Raw genomic sequence first — 6,705 nt, 5'->3', positions numbered from 1 at the left:
TTGGTACACAATCCCCCCTGCACACACCCCAACCCCACCCTCACCCCAAATATAATCCACTCTGCAACCCTCATTCCATACTCTTATAATAAACATAATGCCCTAAAATATAATACTTTTAAACTATTCAAGAGAGACCGCTTAATACAAATATTTTATTCAGTATATGAACCAATCACTAAAACCAAAGATGAAGAAATTACAATTTCTACTAACTTTTGGAGCCTCATATTGATTTAACATATAATTAAGATACATTTATAATAATTGGTGATTGGATTCAAAAACTGGAAACAAAAGAGGACTGGTATTTGGAAAATGCAGGAGTGGTATCCACTTCCTAAACAACATGCTTTCAGAAACTTTATGAACTTTGATAAATGTCAATAATTGGAGGGATTTTAGGCCTTTTGTTCATAGGGTCACTACTATGAGTGGTGCTCAACTTGAAGGCAATCAACAACAGTCGAAAAATATGGGCTTAATGGCAGAAATTTTGTACAGTTAATGATTTATTAATTGCAAATATATGTTTCTAAAAACACAAAGAGCTACAATACTCATTTGATGGTCTACAGAGAAATAAAATTGTCCATTTCTGTGGAAATAATCATTGGAGAAGCTCAAGATCAGTAGTCAAAATCAGGGTAAGGATAATCAATTACTCATGTTTATGCAAAGGCACATAACTGTTGGTCATAATTAATTATAATGTTGAAAAGAATGGGAATTATAGAAATTTTAATTGTGCTCATGCAGAACCTATACGTATAACAAGAAATAGTCATTAAAACAGAACAGAGGACATAGTTTAAAATCAGGAAACATATGTGTCAGGTTTTAATCTTTCACCATATCTTTTCAACCTATGAATTGAGCAAATAATCTGAGAAACCAGACCAGGAAAAAGGAGGCTCCATGGCAGAAAGAAAACACCAGAAATAGCAAATGACACAACCTTGTCTGTGGAATGTGAAGACTTGACACAATTACTTATGAAGATCCAACTAATGTCTTCAAAATGGATTACATATCAACATAAAGCAAACAAAACCCCAATAGAAATAATGATAAATTATTGATGTTGTGAAAGATTTCATTTTACTGGGATTCACAATCAGTGCTCATGGAAACAGCAGTAAATAAATCAAACAATTCAGACAGACTAGCAGTGCAGATGGACAGTTGGAGGTTGAGTGAGAGAAGTCAAAAGCAACTATCAGCCCAGCCCAGGGAGCTGCTTGCTAACGCCAGGATTATGCTGGGGAGCTGCCTGCTGACACTAGGCATGTGCCAGGGAGCTGCTTCTGAACACCTGGCATGCACCGGGAAGCTGCTTGGTGACATCGGGCGCATACTAGGGAGTTGCTTGCTAACACCAGATGCATGCCAAGGAGCTGCTTGTTGATGTCACACACATGCCAGGGAGCTGCTGATGTATGTGCCATGGAGTGACGTGTAAGGGTGAGCAGGAAAGCTGGAATCTGAGTGAGTGTGAACCCATAATTCCAGCCCCATTGTAGCTGACCAACACTCAGGAAACCACTCCCAACATGCACTAGGAGCAATGCTGGAACTTGAGTGAGGTATTTGGGGGGGGGGTTACTGCTGTTTGACTGGATCACATGGGACCCCTTAAGCTCAATCAGAAGGGTGTGAGACAGTTGGAGCCCATTCTTGAAGGGAAAATCAAGGTTTCTAGGTTTTCTAATTAGGTCTCCGCAACCTACATCTTCTAACGTCCAATCCATCAAATGCCTTTAGTGCAAGAGCACCTTGGGCTACCCTAGCTGCAGCAGTTGTCTAACAGAAGAGGCTGCTTCCACAGGCCTTTTCTTTATTGAACTGAGAGAAATCCAGGTGGGATAGCTGCCCCACCAACTTCTGGAGCAGTGACTTCAGATTAAGAACCTGCTATTGCCTCAGACATAAAAAATTCTATCACAGCAATGTCACATAGGAAGCAGGTTATGTCACTGCCTACGCAAGTCCAAAGCAAGATGTCACCCCAAAATATGTGACACAATATCAATGGATGTCTTAAGCCAGAAAGTTTGATGAAACTTCCAAACATAGAATTTAAAAGAATAATGAATCTTTTCAATGGGTGAAAGACGAACTTGAAGAATTACAGGACACTGAAAGCAAAAATCAGGAGGAGCTTAAGAAAAAAACCCAAAACAATGTAGATAAAACAAACAAGGTAGTAGAGGCTCTGGAAAAACAAGAAACCACAATCCAAACTATGAGGACCAATGTTTCAGATGCTGTCCACATGATGGAGGGTCACATGAACAGGGCTGAAGAGACGAAACACAGAACCAATGACATAGAAGATAGAATAGTCACCACTGATCTGCTTGAACAAAAAGGAGAATAAAAAAGAAAAGATAAAGATAAAAACCTAAGAATAATGTGGGACACCATCAAGAGAAATAATATGCGCATAATCAGAATGCCAGAACAGGAAGAAGCAACTAAAGGCACCGAAAAAGTTGTGGAATAATTACTAGAAGAAAACTTCACAGGCATAATGAAGAATGAGAATATACATATTCAAGAAGCTGAGCAAAGACCATATAGAATAGACCCCAAAAGAAAAATACCAAGGCATATCATAGTCATATTTTTCCAGAACCAAAGAAAAGGAGAGAATTCTAAAAGCACTGAGGGAGGAACAAAGAGTAAGCTATAAGGGAAAACACATAAGATTAAATGCCGGTTTCTCAGCAGAAATCATGTGAACAAGCAAACAATGGAATGGCATACCTAGAATACACAAAGAACACAATTGTCAACCAAGAATACTGTACCCGGTAAAATTGTCCATCAAATATGAAGGAGAGATCAAGATATTCCCATTCCCAGAAAAACAGAACCTAAGGGAGTTTGTAAAAACTAGACCAGCATTGCAGAAAGCACTGAGGGGATGTCCTTCTTACGGAGATACCACAGAAAGCAGAATGGACCAAAGTAACTATCAACAACACCAAAAAGAACTTATTTTTAAAAAAAATGGTTTAAATACAACACTGAAAAGAAAAAGAATAGCAGACTGGATTAAAAAAAATCCATCAATATCCTGTCTACAAGAGATGCACCTGAAAAATGAACATAAAAACTAAAAGGGTGAGGAAAAAATATACCAAGCAAATGGCAAGCATAAAAAAAGTAGGAGTAGCAATATTAATTTCCAATAAAATAGATTTCAATGCAAAAACCATCATAAAGGACAAGGAAGGTCACTACATAATGATTAAGGGATCAATAGAACAAGAAGACATAACAATAATAAATATCAATGCACCAAATGAAAGACCTAAAAGATATACAGAACAAACAAAACTGAAAAAGGAAATAGACAACACTGCTATAGTACTTGGAGACTCCAACAAATTGAAAAAGAACAGCAAGAAAACACAACACCCCATAAAAAAAACTGAAACTATAAATATTATAGCAGAAATAAATGAAATAGAAAAACAACTAAAACCACCAACAAACTAGGAGTTAGTTCTTAGAAACCGTCAATAAAATTGACAAATCATTAGCAAAACTAACAAAGGAAAAGACACAAATAATCCAAATAAAGGTTGAAACAGGCAACGTTACAATAGAACCAACTAAAATAAAAAGGCTAACTATGGAATATTATGAAAAACTGTACTCAAACACATATGAAATATGAAAACCTAGAGGAAATGGACAAATACCTACCTAAACTACCTACCTAAACTGACGCAAACCAAATTGAACACCTGAACAGACCCATTACAAAAGAAGGGATTGAAAAGGTAATAAAATAACTTCCAAACAAAAAAAAAAGCCCTGGATCAAATGGTTTTATACATGAATTTTATCAAACATGCAGAGAAGAACTTTCACCAATTCTACATAAACTATTTCAGAAAATAGGAAAAGATGGAATTCTCCCAGACTAATTCTATGAAGCAAACATCCTTGATACCAAAGCCAGGTAAAGACATCACCAAAATAATAGAAAACTACAGGCCAATATCTCTCATTAACATAGATGCAAAAATCCTGAATAAAATCCTGCCCAGTAGAATCCAACAATACATTTAAATTAAAAAATCACTATGACCAAGTGGGATTCATAAGTATGCAAGGATGGTTCAACATAAGGAAAATAATCAATGTAATTCATCACATTAACAAAGCAAAGAACAAGAACCACATGATCCTATCAATTGATGCAGAAAAGGCCTTTGACAAAATCCAACACCCTTTCCTGATTAAAACACTCAACAAAATAAGATTAGAGGGGAATTTCTTCCACATATTAAAAAGTATATACGCAAACCCGAGACCCAACATTGTTCTCAATGGAGAGAGATTAAAGATGTTCCCTTTGAGAACAGGAACTAGGCAAGGATGCCCATTGTCACCTCTCCTATTCAATATTGTATTGGAAGTCTTAGCAATAGCAATAAGACAAGAGAAGGAAATAAGAGGTATCCAAATTGGAAAAGAGGAGGTAAAATTATCTTTATATGCAGATGATATGGTAGTATACTTAGAAAAACCTAAAGACTCAGCAAGAAAACTGCTGGACATAGTTGACCAATTCAGCAAAGTGGCACGATACAAGATCAACATACTAAAATCAATTGGATTTTTCTACACTGACAAAGAGAATACAGAACTGGAGCTAAGAAAAGCAATACACTTCACAATAGCTAGTCACAAGATTAAATAGTTGTGAGTAAACCTAACCAGAAGCACAAAGGATCTATTAAAAGAAAATTATGAAACATTACTACAAGAAACAAAAAGAGACCAGGAGAACTGGAAGAATATACCTAGCTCGTGGTTAGGAAAATCATTGTGAAAATTATCATTGTGAAAATGATAATCCTACCAAAGGCAATCTACATCTTCAATGCAAACCCAATACAAATACCAATTCCATTCTTCAATGAGATAGAAAGGACAGTCTCCAATTTCATTTGGAATGAAAGATGCCCTGAATAAGCAAAGCACTCCTTAAAAAGAGAAACAAAGTAGGAGGCATCTCACTTCCTGATTTCAAATCCTACTACACTGCTGTGGTGGTCAAGATTGTGTGGTACTGATATAATGACAGATACATATATCAATGGAATAAAATAGAGAACCCAGAAATCTACCTATGGTCAACTAATTTTTTACAAGAAGATGAAATCAATTAAGAGGGGAAACTACAGACAATCTTTTTAACAAATGGTATTGGCAAAATTGGAAAACCATCTGCAGAAAACTCAAGCAAGACCAACACCTCACTCCATGCACAAAAACCAACTCAAAGTGGATCAAAGACCTAAGACTAAAACCAAGGACTATAAACTTCATTAGAGAAAAGCTTGGAAGAACCGTAGAAGCCCAAATCAACAACATAAACAGTCTTCCAAGCATCCTGAAAAACCTACAACTAGAAAAGGATAAAATAAATTAATAGGAGCTTCTAAGACTCAAACCCCTATGCACATCCAAAAAACTTCTCCAACAGGGTAAAAAAGGAAGCCACAGACTGGGGAAAAAATATTTGGTAATGACATGTCAGATAAGGGACTTATATCTAGAATTTATAAAATACTTGAGCACTACAACAAGATAAACATAAATAAGCCAATTAAAAATAGGCACAGGATATGAACAGACTCTTTACCACAGATGACATTCAGATGGCAAACAAACACATGAAGAAATGTTCAAAATCTCTAGCTCTAAGAGATATGCAAATCAAAAGAGCTATGAAATATCATCTCACCCCAGCATTGCTGGTGGGAGTGTAAAATGGTGCAACCATTATGGAAGGGTGTATGGCGCTTTCTCAAAAAGTTGCAAATATAAATACCATTTGACCCAGCAATTCCACTACTAGAATATACCCCAAAGAAACCAGAACTGCCACCCAAGCAGATATATGCACACCTATGTTTATCATGGCTTTGTTCGCAATAGCAAAGAGTGGGAAACAACCTAAATGCTCATCAATAAATGAATGGATAAAGAAACTCTGGTATATTAACACAAAAGAATACTACACTGAAGAATACTACACTGTTGTTTTTTTTTAAAACAGGTTACCATTCAGAGTTTAATTTAGGTTGTCAGCAGAATATAATCTCTTAGTCCAGACAGACAGCTGCTGAAGTATGGGTGCAGTCCCTTTGACCTTCAGGGTCTCGGCTTAGGTCACTGTTACAAAGTTCCCTTAGTCCTGCCAGTGATGGTGTCTGCCCTCAGCTCTCACCAAGCTGGATGGAAGAACTCTGACTTTAGTCCCATTGGGCCATTTCGTTCCCAAGTCAGCTCTCTCTCACTCCGATCTGTGACTCTTTGCTGAGGCTGCTGTTGTTCTTATGTAGAGCCCAGTCTGGCTGGCACAGGAACTCAATCTCCAGCGCTGAGGGATTCATGCTGTTTCCTCTTCTTTATTAGTGTTGAAATTCTCAATTTCTGCTCCTGGATCTGCTCTATTTTTTTTTCATTTTTTAATAGTTTTTTTTATTGGGAAAAACATATTGGGGGTACAAGGAGGTGAGGGTTGGGACAGAAGGGTGAGGATGGGCCAGGATGCAGTTGCAAAGCTGCACAGTTTGGTTGGTGGGGGGAGCAGGTGAAGGAAATGATGAGGGTCCAGTGGGGACCAGATGCTACAGAGGAATGACAAGCATTTTCCAATAGTAATTAAACCAACTG

The sequence above is a fragment of the Elephantulus edwardii genome, unplaced genomic scaffold (genome assembly GCF_000299155.1).
Source record: "Elephantulus edwardii isolate Elephantulus edwardi_28Jun2011 unplaced genomic scaffold, EleEdw1.0 scaffold00314, whole genome shotgun sequence".
NCBI lineage: Eukaryota > Metazoa > Chordata > Mammalia > Macroscelidea > Macroscelididae > Elephantulus > Elephantulus edwardii.
This window is presented reverse-complemented; position numbering follows the sequence as displayed.